Consider the following 15601-nt stretch of genomic DNA (forward strand, 5'->3'; position numbering starts at 1 on the left):
GAAATGTAAAGATACGAGACAACTAAAAAAAATGATTGTAGAGCATAATCATAGAATTGTAACGCAAATATAAAGCATATGAATATAGAATTTACAGAAGCAGGAGGAAAATTGTTGGAACCATTTGTTCCCTTACTGTTGCACTGTGTAATCCGATTTGCTATATGTGAATCGAGTTTACAAGATGTGCGTCAATGGGAACAAGACGAGAGAAATAAAAGCAAATCAAAGGAATCAAAGGAGAAAAATAAACCATAAACCGAAGATTGTAGCAAGAGGTAGATTGATCCTGCTATATGCAGGTCAATCATGCCTCTAATGCCTTACGATGACAGAGAAATGCAGAAGAATAAAATCATAACGAAAGATTTCTTTAGAAAAAAATAAAAATAAGAAAAGGGGCTTATATAAAATCATAAAGAGTACGATAAAGCAGTAGAAAGGGGCAAGCGGTACAAAAAAAAATGGAAGAAGATGAGACACTTACCTTTTGCTGTTGTGGGATTGATCTTCTTAAGGTCATTGGGGCAGAACCAGAAGAAGAGATGAAAAGAACGCAGAGGGGAAGAAGGAGGATCGAGAAGAAGATGGGGAAGCAGATGCGTGAATCGTGGGGAGATGAGAACGGATCAGCTCAGAGGACGATTCGGGAACGATGGATCCCAAGGGATGATGGTCAATGGCGATTGTTCGATCACGAAAAGGAGAAGGCGTGTGATCCTGCTACAGGGGCAGGCTTCCTTCAATCAGGATGGATGAGAAACTGAATGAAGTGAGAAGGAAAAGGGGGAGCGATGCATGAGCCAGGAGGGGTGAAGACCCTCTCCGAAAAGAGGGCAAAGGGGTTTTGTTAAGTAGGCAAGGGAAAGTTCGAGAAAGATCGAGAGTCATCGAGAGAGAGAGAGAGAGGGCGTCTTTCTGTAAGAGAAAGTCGTAAAAGAAAATTTACAAAAATGATCCCCTTAGTTTTCAATATTTTCACAATAGCGTTTTTTCAAAAGCTTTCTAAAAAAAAGGGTTTTAACTACGAGAATGTTTTCAAAAAGAGGTTTTTAGGCTATATATATTTTTGTATTTTCTTTGGATTTTTGCATTTTTTTGTATTTTCAAAATAAAACTTTGAAATTGTGGGGGAAAATAAGGGATTTTAAAACCATTTTGTATTTTTTTTTAGAAATATTTACAAAAGAAGGGTTTTCTGAGAATTCAGGTTTGAATTTTGGAAATTTCTTCAGAAAATAGATTTTTGATCCAGGTTTTGAGAAAATATTCAAGTTTTGAACCTCGATTTGAGAAATACAGAGCAGTGGATCTAAATGGATACCGGAGGACTGTCTGAGCCTTTCAAAAATTATTTTTGGTATTTTTGCAAATTTCAAATTTAAAATTGGATAACAAGGCTCAGATTTAAATTTTGGTACTGGATCTGGTTCCGTAATTGAGTCAGATATAGAAAATGGATTTGATTCCAGTAAAATCTGAGAGATAAACTGGAATTTTGATAGAAATTGACTCAATTAATCAGAAAATGGGGGCTAGGGGCAAAAAGTGAATATTCACAAAATTTTGAAAAATTTGGGGTGTTCACAACAACCCTAACCCCGAGATGTTTTTTAGTATTTTAAGTCTTGATAGATCCATTGAAATGTCAAGAATCTTTCCCCAAAATTTGGGAAAATATTAAAGACTTTTAGACTCTAAAACATCAAAAATACCAGAGTCTATTCAAAAAGCCTATTTCCTATTTAAAAAATTTTCAACTTCAATGTTTTAGTCATAAATCATGTTTCATAATTAATTTTTCAATTGTGTAAATTCCATCTGATTCCCAGGGATGTCTGGGATCTTTAGTCTTAATTTGAGCTCTTTTTAAACCTCTTTTGGCCAAAGCACCAAAACCGGTTTTCCCCTTTCTTTATTTTTATAAAAAATTCAATTATTTTCATACAATATTCTATTTTCCTGATTTTTTTCAAAAGTCTTCTTGATTTTTAGATTCTAGTATATCCCTAAGGCCATTAGGAGTCTTAAAAACAATTTTGAGATTTTTCTAAAGTCGATTTGCATGCAGCTTATCAAAACTAGTTCTTGAAAAACCCTAAAACAAGGGTAAAATCATTATTTTTATTTAATATTTCTAATTTCGGACAATATTTCTTTATTTCAATACTTCATACATGTTCTCCAACATGTCAATATCCTTCATGATCAATTTTATCAAATTTTGAATGCCCAAATTAGAGATATTTCAAATTTGTTTTGAAAAACCCTGATTTCAAGGCCATAGTCTTGTTTTCAAGGGTATTTTGGTCATTTTACCTAAATTTTGAAATTCAATCTTTCAAATAAAGTTAATTTTCATAATATATTTAATCATACATGCATTCAATAATATATTTTATAAATTTGTATTTATGGGAGCTTTGAAAAGGCTTATATCTGGATAAATCCATCAATTTCTAGATATTATTGGATAAATCCTGAAAAGCTGACATTTTTGCCACTAAAAAGTTTGCTAGTTTTGCAGGGATATCCAAGACTATATTTTCTTTATTTTCCTTTATTTTTTTTCAATTCAATTGATGTAAAAATGTAATTGTATACTTTGGAATAAGAGTTTATTTCCTACTTAGCTTAGGCTGCATTGCATATAGTTTATTATTTTTATGAATATCAATGAGTGATGGATGATGATTCATGCATATTCAAACTCACCATGGTCTACACAAATGACACATGCACTAGCTTATAAGAAGTTAATAAACTCGATCGAGTTCGTATTTATGGTCATAGTCAGAATACGAACAAAATCCAGATTTATCATCTTCTTTTAATCCACAATCAACCTACACTCTTAGGCTATCTTAAAAAACCGTTGCAAATTTCAAGGATTTCTAAGTATTTTTCTCCTTTTAGAACCAAATGAGATATAATTCAATGCATATTCGTGGTCATAGTCAGGGATATGTGCTGAATCTATTCCATCTAAGTTCTATAAGGCACAAAAATTCTTCAGAAAATATTTTTTCAAATTACATTCATGCATCACTTAGGTTTAGATTGCATTATAAAAATATTTCATAGGGCCATACGCCCCTTTGTGATCGTTGCAATTTTTTGTTTCCTTTTCCTTTTTCTCTCTTTTCTCTTCTTTTTCCTTTCTCGCCCTTTTCCCTTTTTAAATGGGAAAAAGAAAGAAAAAAGTGAGAAGAGAAAGAAAGAAAGAAAGAAAGAAAGAAAGAAAGAAAGGAAACTCTTTTGCAAGGTCTCACTTGACCCTTATTTGAAAAAGATTTAAAAAATTTACTCGCCACTGTTTTTGAAATATTTGTGAGAAAATGATGGAGAGACGGGATTCGCTCATCGGTACGAGGTTCAACCGTTCCTAGCGCCTTTACCAGAGGTAATTGAACCAAGGATCAAATTAATGCCTTTTGTTTTGCCTAAATTTGTCCAAATGATTATTCTGAAATCCTAAATGCACATTGAATCATGCTTGTGCAATGAAAATGCGAAGATGTATGCTTTTAAGAAATGCTTCAGAAATTTTAGGATTTTTCAAAGTGATTTTGAAATAAGTCAGAAAATATCTTTAAAGACATGGTTCAAAAAGCTGAACTTGATTTGGAAAACTAGAATTTGAATCCAAACTTGGAAGTTGAAGTGAATTTGAGATTTTGAAAAGAGAGATTTACAATTCTGAGGTTGAAATAATCAAAGATTTGAAATAGATTAGAATTTAAATTGAAGAAAGAAGATTTGAAGAAAATAAAATTTGGAACTTGAAGTGAAATGGAAGTTGAAAATAAGAGTTGAATTTGGAATTGATACTGGAATTGAGATTTAAACTTTAAAATGAAATTGGAAATTGGAAATTGGAAATTGGAAATTGGAAATTGGAAATTGGAAATTGGAAATTGGAAATTGGAAATTGGAAATTGGAAATTGGAAATTGGAAATTGGAAATTGGAATTAAAAATAGAATTTGAAATCAGAATGGAATTTCAAAGTTGAATTGAACTTTGAAATTGGAATATTGAATTGATCTTGAATTTGAATTTTGAACTTGGAAGTGAATTTGGAAATTGAAATTGAATTTAGAATCTGAAATGGAAATTGGATTTTGAAGTTGAATTCATAATTGGAATAAGAATTTTGAAATAAGATTTGAGAATAAAAGTTGAATTTGTAAATAAAAGTTGAAAATGATTTTGAATTCAGAAAATAAAACTGAGTTTTTGAAAGTTTATTTCAAAATCACTTGGATTTTGGAAGATGATTTGAAATAATATGAAAAAGAATGCAATTCTATCCTAAATGATGAATGCCTTGAAATTTATTTAAAGATTGGGATTTTAAAAGCAGATCTCATTCTTTAATAGAATTGAAATAAGATTAAATCATAATACATTCATGACTATGGTCACAAATGTATTATAATATAATATGTATTTAAATTCTAATAAAGAATAAAATAAATTTTTGTGCCTTTATAGGATTTAAAATGAAATTAACTTTTAATATATCCATGACTATAGCCACAAATATATCTTAAGTTAATTCACAAATTAAATTCTGATAAAGGAAAGAATATTTCAGAAAAATATGATGATTTTCAAAAGAGACCTAAGTGAAGGTCAAATGTTATTCCATAAAAGATAAAAATCCTAAGTATTGTTCACATTTTGACTATGGCCATAAATGTGAATCATTTACTTATAATTATTTACCTCTTATTAGAAAGGTGCACATGCCATTCATGTTTCACCATTGTAGATTTTGAAATAAAAGTAAAAATGAGATGAAACAAGCAATTATGAGAATCCATATGCTCATACATTCTATTCTAAGCTGAAAAGCTAGAATTCTTATTAACATCTAATTATTACAACCTTGAATTGAATTTGAAAATATCAAAGTCTCTAATTTAAGAAAGGAAGTCTAAATTTTCCATGTATTCCTGCAAAACTGGGTTAGCATAAAGCAAAGTATAAAATATGGAAAGAAATTAAGATGTTATATTGAAATTAAAAGTGCATATGGTGATAAGAAAATACTCATTGGAATGCATATGTAATATGCTAAGCAAATGAGGAAATGGATATAAAAATGCATGTATTATATCCTAAGCTAACGAGAAAATGAATGTTAAAATGTATATGTGATGCATTGAGCTAGTGAGAGAATGCATGTTATAATGCATATGTGATGGCAATATGTGTAATGAATAGAAAATATGCATTATGCTAGTGATTGATGCACAAGTGATCTGGTATGGTATGCTATGAAGAGGGTGTATAAAATAGAGAACTGCAATGGAACAAGATGCCACAAGAAATAAGCAGAATGCACGGATGATAGAAGCAGATGTAATGAATGGTTAAGGTGAAATTACAGCAGCAATACAAACAATAGCTGGTGCCTAGGTGTTGCTGGAGTGATATGCTACATAGTACAGCAGGTGAGGTGAGTGCTGAAAGTGTGAAGTATGTATGGTGCTATGAAAGGAGTGAGTGATAAGCAGTGGAGTGCAGGTGGAAAGATGTTGTACTGTTGGTGGAGATAAATGATAGTGATGTTGAGTGGAGGGTGCATATGCTGCGAGATGGGAGTGATAGTGAAGTGTATATATGGTGTGAAAATGGCAAGATGCAGGTAATGGAGATGTTGTGCAGCACACAGGTATGGTGCTGAGTGAAAATTTGTTGGCAGCAAGTGATGATGAAGATAAGAAGTGTGTGTGAGAGATGGTGGTTGCAGGAAATGTGTTGTGTGTGGGTGAAGGCTAATGCAACAGGTGAAACAGGGGGGCTGATGTGAGGTGAAAAAAATGGCCGTAGGGGATAATGTGCAATGTAGGTGCATTGTTGCTGTGCAGCAAGTAAATGGGTGTTGACATGTGTTGTAGGTAGAGTGAAGATTTTTGGCAAGAGTTGGGATCCAACGACCTCCCCGCTTTGTTGTGAATGATATCAGATTCCACTCTAGAGCACAAGGATCCAACAACCTACCTGCATTTTGTTTTTGCCATACTATTGATGGAATTTAGGCTGGCAATATCAATCCCCATGGATTTAACATTTTGAACACCACCATTAGCTGGAGGAGTGATTGTGCTTTCCTCTAACCACCCATCTCTTCCAGGGACTTCCTGAGTTGCTGCAGAAAGACCATTGTCTGTGCAATGATTTTGCTGCCTTTTAATGATATGCTTGATGGATCCGAATCATGAATTGTAAACTTTATGAAAGACTCCAGCTGGTCTCTTATGAAACGGTCATGTGAAAACCTCTTGAGGTGAATTATAGGAATTTCAGACAACCTTCAGAGATCAAATTTCTTACTGATTCATCTGTGTTGCTTACAGTTGGACAATAAAATGCAGCTTATATATCCTCATTTGTGGTGACAGATGAGGACTTATATAACCAGAATATGCATGAAAAGAACACACATCATGTGCGTGGTTATGTAAACACTTCTAAAAAAACAAACAAACAAACAATATGTTACCAAGAGGATGGAGATGTGAAAACTAACACATGGCTCCCATGAGAGATTATACAGGTGGTTTATGTATAAGTGCAGGAGATTGTTGTGGTGTTAGTGAATGTATACACAGGTGTAAGTGGTAAGTGGAAAGGTGTAACATATTGGATAGTAACTTTTAGAAATTTCCATGATCCATATTCAAGGTTTTCAGAGGTGATGGCTCCCCAAAATCACAGAGAGTGTCCTCAAGCCATGTGCATTTACTGATCATCAAATCTTCCAAGGAATTTATATGAAAGAAAAATGAAGAAATCATGGTGAGCCCACTCACAGATAGGGATTTCAACATTGTAAAACTTCCATAGTCTATAGGAACTTCTGCAAGATCAGTTCCTAACAAGTTTACCTTTACTAGGCCTTTCAATTGTCCTGCAGAGGCAGGCAAACCTTTGATGTTTCAACAATCTTATATCGACAATGACTCTAGTTCATCCAATAACCCAATGGAGTTTGACAGATTCAAGGAGTTCACAGTGAAGTAGAAACTCATCGTGAACTTAATTCCGTCAAATGAAAATGACTTATCTGGCAGGTGCCAGAGTGAATACGGAAGATCTGCCTTGCCTTTGGAAATGAATCTGGTGATTTGCACAAAATCTCCACTGGACCGATCTGCTACGGTGAATCATGGGTTCACGGCAGATCGGTCTGATTTTCAATTTAACAAACGATCTTATCTTGTTACCCAAATTTCACAGAGAGTTTAACACCCGATTCTTAATGGATTAATAGAAGGATTTCCGGAAAAGCTATTTCGATTCGTAGTGAAGATTGCAGCAAAGCCCACAGTAGATTTCATCATTAATCAGAGTTGATTCACGATAAAATCATTGCAGCAAAAACATTATAAGCAAACCAATTGTATATGTTATCCAAATACCGAAATGATTGAATAGATGGATGTAAAACAAAAATGCTAAAATATTCAACGATTAACACTCAGCAAACACAAATGCGATTGATAAACAGATGATGTTGGATTTCAGAGTAGCGGGTGGCAGGATAAAAAATTGATGAAATGATATCGGTGAAACAAATCAAAACTCAATGAATAGTCAATGCATGATAAACCATAAATAGAACCGCAAGAGTCGAACGCAGAGATTTTCAATCAAATCGGTTTTGGATGATTTTTATAGCAAACAATTATGTCCAAAATAAACAGGGAAGAAAATGGGATAAAATAAAATGATCACACACAATGAGAAAACTATAATCAAGCAAGACAAACAAATAAAATCAATCGATGAAATGGATTAGTGGGGATTGAACGAACTAATATTCAAGTTGCCTAAGCTAAAGAAGTTTCAAAACAAAAAAAATTGTCGGAATCAGATCATTCTATTAATATTGCATGCATGCCAATCAAAATTTCCATGAGCAAATTGATATTGCAAGAGGTGCGTTAATGGAGTAAGAATCAAGAAAATGAAACTCAAACAGAGAGGAAAAGCAATGGATTCTTACCGCATTGCTGGAGCTTTGGAGGGCATCCTTCAGTCGATCGGAAGGGAGGAAAATAGTGAAGAGAGGAGAAAAAGAAGGAAAAAGGGGAGAAGAGAGGAAGAAGAAGGATCGAGAGGAAGAAGTGTCGATGGCAGGTTGAAGAAGCGATGGATCAAAGAGCCTCTCGACGGTTGTTTAAATAGGAGGAAACTGTTAGAAAAATTTTAAAACGGGTCCCTCCTTGTTTTAAAACTTTTAAAAAAGAAGGCTCCAAGTTTATGAAGATTTTCAAAAAGATTAAAGCTTGCTTTTTCTAAAAAAAAATCTTTTATATATATATATATATATATATATATATATATATATATATATATATATATATATATATATATTGAAGGAGAAATTTAAGAAAAGATGCAGAAAACACGAGAATTTTAAAAGGTGGGATCCAGATGAGGTTTTTGAAGTATTTTTGTAAAATATTTGTTTTTAAAATCTTAAGATGTTCTGAAATGAGGTTTTTGGGAAAGTACATGGTTAATTTCAGAAATTTTCTAAAAATGGATCTGGATCCAGAGTTTTTAGTAAAACATTCGCGTTTGGATATCAAAATTTAGGGAATGAAATGAGGGGATCCAAATGGATACTGGATGAACTATCTGAGCCATTCTGAAAATTATTTTTGTATTTTTAGATTTTGAATTGAAAATTGGATAATAGGTCTCAAAATTGCATTTGAATATTTGATCTGGATCTGAAATGGGGTCTGATACGAAAATTGGATTTGGATTTGGATTTTGGATCTTTAACCAGTGAATTCGAGAAATGAATGAAATTTGATCAAAAGTTGACCCAATTTATTCAAAGGATGAGGCCAGGGGCAAAAAGGGAATTTTTTGATTTTTTTGGAAAATTTGGGGTGTTCACAGATGCCCCTCTTTGCTGCTAAGCCGGTTGAAAGCTGAGCTTAGTGGCAAAGACAATACACCAAATTTTGAAATGCCCTAGTCAAAGAATCTGAACTGGGTGTGGAAGAATTGTTTTGTGAAACATTATTCGCAGGTTTAGCACCTCATCCTGAATGGCTTGAAAAAAGATGAAATCCTCGAGAATGAAATAATTGGACAAAAAAGGAAATGAGAAAATCGTGATGGGACTTCAGGATGAAGATCTCGAAATGGTGAAAAGGAGAGATTTTGAAGAAGTCTCATGGCTGAGACAAAAATAAGCTTTGTGGAAAGACTCGGGTTTAGCCCTTAACCTGGATGGGACGAAGATATTTCAAAATGAATTTCAGGTTTAGCCCTTACCTGAATGGGGATGAAGATATCTCAAAATGAATTTCAAGTTTAGCCCTTACCTGAATGGGGACGAAAATATTTCAAAAATGAATTTCTGGTTTAACCCTTACCTGAATGGGGACAAAAATATTTCAAAATGAATTTCAGGTTTAACCCTTACCTGAATGGGCACAAAAATATTTCAAAATGAATTTCAGGTTTAACCCTTACCTGAATGGGGACGAAAATATATGAAAAACCATGATGGGACATTTTTTTAAAAATGCCTCATGAGACGAGGTTCAGGTACAGTCCTTACCTGAATGGATAAGAAAAAGTATGGATTCCTCGCCAGGATGGGAAAAAACTATGATGGGACTAGAAGAAATACCTCATTAAAATGAGGCAACTCTTTTTGAAGATGTAAACTATGCTAGGTTGCATCAAAATAGACATTGAGTATTTATTTCATGTTTGGATAGCCAAAATATTTGCCAATGAGGTAAAATTGTAGTTGATTCAAATGCTCGAAAATGTGCACATATGTGCAAAAGATATTCCCTCTTTTACCTAGAGTATTTCCTCCAACAAGGTTAACCCCATAGATTCAAGAGTCAAATTCAAATTCTACGTTGATGATTTTCTTCAAGGAAGCTATCCATTCCCTTGATAGGAAAAGTAAAGAAATATTCTCAATTTCATAAAAGCAAGTAGTGAAAGGATATTGATAAAAAGGATTTTTTATGAGAAAAGATGATTCTTGGCAATTTGATATGCCTTTTGCACTCTCTAAGACATAGAATGACTTCTTTTGTTGGGGTTTGGCGAGAACTTCATCTCATCATCCTTCAACTTGGAGATGTTCTGATTTTCCCTAGAAGAGCACTTCACACACTCCTTCAACTTGGAGATGATCAGGGTCTTTCTTGTTCCCAGAATTTGATAAAGATGTCTCTGTTGAGCGAAATCTTTTGATAGTATGAATCAAATATCTTTGAGGGCTTGTCGGGAGGTTCATCGCATCAGCCTTCAACTTGGCAACGATTTGAACTTTCCCTAGAAGGATACGTCACACACTCCTTCAACTCTGAGGTGATTCAAATCTTTTTTATCCCTAGGGATCTCACTCGCATATCCGTCTTCAACTTGAAAATAGTTGAGAGATCCTTTTTGTAGATAGTTAATTATACTTTGCTTTGTTAAGAACTTTGAGCGGATTCTATATCGCTCGGAATATTTCTATTGCTTTCTTGCCAGAACAATCATCTTTAAAAATGCACCATAGCTATGATCAATATCAATTCGCTTCTGGCTTTTTGACATCATCGAAATTTCTTCACTAATCATACAAAGGATATTTCTTTCATCCTTTTGGTTGATCAACAGGGAAAAAGTTTTGAATTTTGCTCTTTTTTCTCAGCAAGCTTCACTTTTTTGAAAAGAATACTAGAGGTAATATGAGGTGATTCTTTTGTGCGGTAAAATATTGGAATCAACAAACATTTTTAGCAAATTGGCAAAATATTCAAGAATTCTTTGTAAAATAATCACTCAATATCAATTTTGATGGGCCTTGGGTTGAAACTTTGATTTTGGAAATCCCGACTAGTAAAATTGGATTTTGAAAGACTGACCAGCGAAAGCTGGAACTTTTGATTTACTGACCAGTGAAAAACTGAAACCTTTTATTTAATGACCAACGAAAGCTGGAACCTTTGATTTAACAACCAGTTGAAAAAATGGAACCTTTAAAAAGATTAACCAGCGAGAGCTGGAACTTTTTACTTGTCGACCAGTAAAAAACTGGAACCTTTTATTTAACGACCATCGAAAGCTGGAACCTTTGATTTAATGACCAGTTGAAAAACTGGAACCTTTGAAAAGACTGACCAGCGAGAGCTAGAACTTTTGACTTGTCAACCAGTGAAAAACGAGAACCTTTTATTTAACGACCAGCGAAAGCTGGAACCTTTAATTTAACGACCAACGAAAGTTGGAACTTTTGATTTAATGACTAGTGAAAACTGGGACCTTTGATTTAATGACCAGTGAAAGAGCTGGGACCTTTGATTTAACGACCAGTGAAAGCTGAGACCTTTGATTTAATGACCAGCGAGAGAGTTGGGACCTTTGATTTAACGACCAACAAAAGTTGGAACCTTTGATTTACTGACCAGCAAAGGAGCTGGGACCTTTAATTTAATGACCAGCGAAAGAGCAGGGACCTTTGATTTAATGACCAATGAAAGTTAGAACCTTTGATTTAACGACCAGTGAGAATTGGGGCCTTTGATTTAATGACCAGCGAGAGAGCTGGGACCTTTGATTTAACGACCAACAAAAGTTGAAACCTTTGATTTACTGACCAGCGAAGAAGCTGGAACCTTTGATTTAATGACCAATGAAAGAGCTGGAACCTTTGATTTAATGACGAACGAAAGTTGGAACCTTTGATTTAACGACCAGTGAGAACTGGGACCTTTGATTTAATGACCAGCGAGAGAGCTGAGACCTTTTATTTAACGACCAACAAAAGTTGAAACCTTTGATTTAATGACCAACCAAAGTTGGAACCTTTGATTTACTGACCAACGAAGGAGCTGAGATCTTTGATTTGATGACCAACGAAAGAGCTAGGACCTTTGATTTAAGGACCAGTGAAAACTAGGACCTTTGATTTAATGACCAGCGAGAGAGCTGAGACCTTTGATTTAACGACCAGCAAAAGTTGAAACCTTTGATTTACTGACCAGCGAAAGAGCTGGGACCTTTGATTTAATGACCAACAAAAGTTGGAACCTTTGATTTAATGACCAACTAAAGTTGGAACCTTTGATTTACTGACAAGAGAAGGAGCTGGGATCTTTGATTTAACGACCAACAAAAGTTGGAACCTTTGATTTACCAACCAACGAAAGAGCTGGGACCTTTGATTTACTAACCAGCAAAAGAGTTGGGACCTTTGAATTAATGGCCCGAAACTGGAAACTTCTAAGAAGCTCGAGTTAGAACTCAAAACTTTCGAGAAGAACCGACTAATTTAAAAGTTGGATTTAAGAGGACTGGTATTTGACAAGATCGTAACCCGAAGGTTTGATCGCAAGCATTGGTTGACTAGGATCTTAATGAAAGACTGAGTTCAAACGGAGTTCAACTTAGAGATCATGTTTTTGAGGGAGAATTTGGTTCGAAAGAGAATCCAACCCAAGAACCGCAAATTTAAAAGAGAAATTGGTCCCAGAAAAGGATTTACCCTGAGACTAACAATTTTGAGAATTTTGAGAGATAACCAATGCGAGGACTGGGTTTTGCAAACGATTTAATTTGAAATTTTTGAGAAATAACCAGTGCAAGGACTGGATTTCAAAAAACAGTTCGATCTAAGATTGAGAATTTTGAACATGGCCAGTTTGAGGACTGGGCTCCAACAGTGGTTCGATCTAGGATCGAAAATTTTAAAAATGAACCAGTTCAAGGACTGGGTTCTGACAATGATTCGATCTAGGATTGAAAATTTAAAAAATGAACCAATTCGAGGACTAGGTTCTGACAATGGTTCGATCTAGGATCAAAAATTTCAAAAATGAACCAGTTCGAGGATTGGATTCTGACAATGATTCGATCTAGGATCAAAATTTTTGAAAATGAACCAGTTCGAGGACTGGGTTCTGACAATGATTCGATCTAGGATCAAATTTTTTAAAAATGAACCAGTTCGAGGACTGGGTTCTGACAATGATTCAATCTAGGATAAAAAATTTCGAAAATGAACCAGTTCGAGGACTGGGTTCTGACAATGATTCGATCTAGGATTAAAAATTTTGAAAATGACCAGTTCGAGGACTGGGTTCCGAAAATAGTTTGATCTAGGATCGACAATTTTGAAAATGACCAGTTCGAGGACTGGGTTCTAACAATGGTTTGATCTAGGATCAAAATTTTTGAAAATGAACCAGTTTGAGTACTGGGTTCTGACAATGATTCGATCTAGGATCAAAAATTTCAAAAATGAACCAGTTCGAGGACTGGGTTCTGACAATGATTCAATCTAGGATCAAAATTTTTAAAAATGACCAGTTCGAAGACTGAGTTCCGAAAAATGGTTCGATCTAGGATCGACAATTTTGAAAATGACCAATTCAAGGATTGGGTTCTGACAATGGTTCGACTTAGGATTGACAATTTAAAAATAACCAGTTTGAAGATTGGGTTTTGCGAAGGATTCCACTTGTGAACCAATTTTGGAAAATGAAGATTTTGAATTTCAACAGACCATCATAGGTAATTGTATGTGGTCCGTTTTCAGAATTATCCCCTTATCCTGAACGGGTATAAAAAGAATTTGAAGATGTTTGATGGAAGAATTGATTTGATTTTGCTTGCATATGGAAATTTTGAAGTAAGATGAATGTATATAAAAAATAAAATGCCCCAGTATTATGGAGAAGAATGTTAGGATAACAGAAGATTCATTGTTATTGAAAAGACTCTTTGAAGAATACAAAGACTAGAATGAACATTTTAAGTATAAAACTTCTTTAAATGTAGAGCATTGATAGGATCTGATAATTCCACCCCATCGGCATTGATCAGACGATATGCATTGTGGGGTAATTCTTCTTTGACCACATAGGGTCCTTCCCAATTGGGTGACCATTTTCCATGCGGACGATGCTTAAGATGAGCTATTGGTCTGAGTACTAGGTCATTAAGGATTGATAATGAGTCTTTTGATTGGATTAGGAGTCATGATTTGACAGTCCTGAAAAATGTAAAGAAAGGCTTTTAAGGAAAAATTGTAAAATCCCAAAAACAACCTTTTGTACGGAAGCAAAGAATAATGGCATATACAAAAATATGAACAAGGATGATAGGTGCCCAGATGCGAAAATCAAAATTTTCATTGATTTGAATGAAGCTGAGAACAACGAGTGAATATTTACAGAGATTGACAAGGACAGAAAAGACTGAGACTATGTTGTCCATACAAGATGACTGAAAACGAAAGAAAAGAAAGGAGAAAAAACATGGCATTATCCTTCTCATTTGGTTTCTTTAATGAAAACAGTTCCTTTGTTGGAGGCTCGACTTGTGAACCCCAATCCTGAATTGGCTGCATGTTGGGCAGGGATGATCGGCTCCAATATGCCGTCTTCATTTATACCCATGCTTCGGAATGGCTGATATCCATGTTTCAACAGAAGATCGAATCCCCTTTTAGCTTTGGAAAACTGAGAGAATAAGGGATGATCTTTGAAGGAAGTGCAGTTGATACGTCCTCCCAGCTTAAAGAAATGAGGTCCTTATCGTTGAACCATGGCTGCAACATTTTCCTCTGCCTGAACATCCTTCAGCTTGAACATCTTCAAACTTTCGCTGAGGTTGATTTCATCACTTTCTTGGATGTTGGAGATGTCTGCAGTAAAAGTAGGATGGGGGATCATGGGTTGTGGAAGCCTTTCTTCGGGATCTTCGCCCAGAATTGTGGTGATTATTCCTCCTTTAGACCATTTGATGCATTGGTGGAGGGTCGAAGGAATGACATTGACATTGTGAATCCATGTTCGTCCCAACAGAAGATTGTATGTGGGCAGCATATTAACAACATGGAATAGAACTCCATGCACCGAGTAATTGATAAAAATATCAAGGAAAATCTTTCACTTTGTTGTCTGCCCGTGGTTGTCAAAACCATAGATTATGATCAGATCCGGCACATACTCTTCTTCTTTCAGGCCCAAAGCCTTGGCTGTCATCTCCATGCAAATGTTGAGGCTGCTGCCTCCATCAATGAGCACATGTGGGACAATCATGCCCCTGGTCCTCACCACAATATATAGTGTGTTGTTATGAAAAGCATGAGGTTTTGACAAATCCTCATCAGAAAAGGTGATAGGCACATTGGTCATCGCCTGATTTATAATTTGTGCCATATCTTCTGGAGTGGTACCTAGCTTCACCTTGACCTTTCTCAACAGATCATCTAGCATCTCTTGATGTTTTGGGGAATCATGAGTCAACTCCAAGATTGAGAAATTGGAAAGTGCTGTGAGTGGCTTCTGGAGCAGGTTAGTTCTTTCTTCCGCTGCTTTGGAAGTTTCTACCTTCTCTGCATGGATCAGTTTCTTGATAAATTCCTTGGGAAAAGCATAGATTTTCTTGGCCTCTATTGGTGAGTTTATCCAACTCAGAATCAAGATGATGTTCATTTTCTTTGGGGTAAGCTGGGCTTGATGAAGAACCATGACCTGATGTTGGAGACTTATGTCCTCATTGGAGCATGGGCATATATGGTCTTGTAGTAAGAAAGAACATTTTGAGAT

The sequence above is a fragment of the Nuphar pumila genome, chromosome 11 (assembly GCF_984573655.1).
Source record: "Nuphar pumila chromosome 11, dmNupPumi1.hap1.1, whole genome shotgun sequence".
NCBI classification, from domain to species: Eukaryota; Viridiplantae; Streptophyta; class Magnoliopsida; order Nymphaeales; family Nymphaeaceae; genus Nuphar; species Nuphar pumila.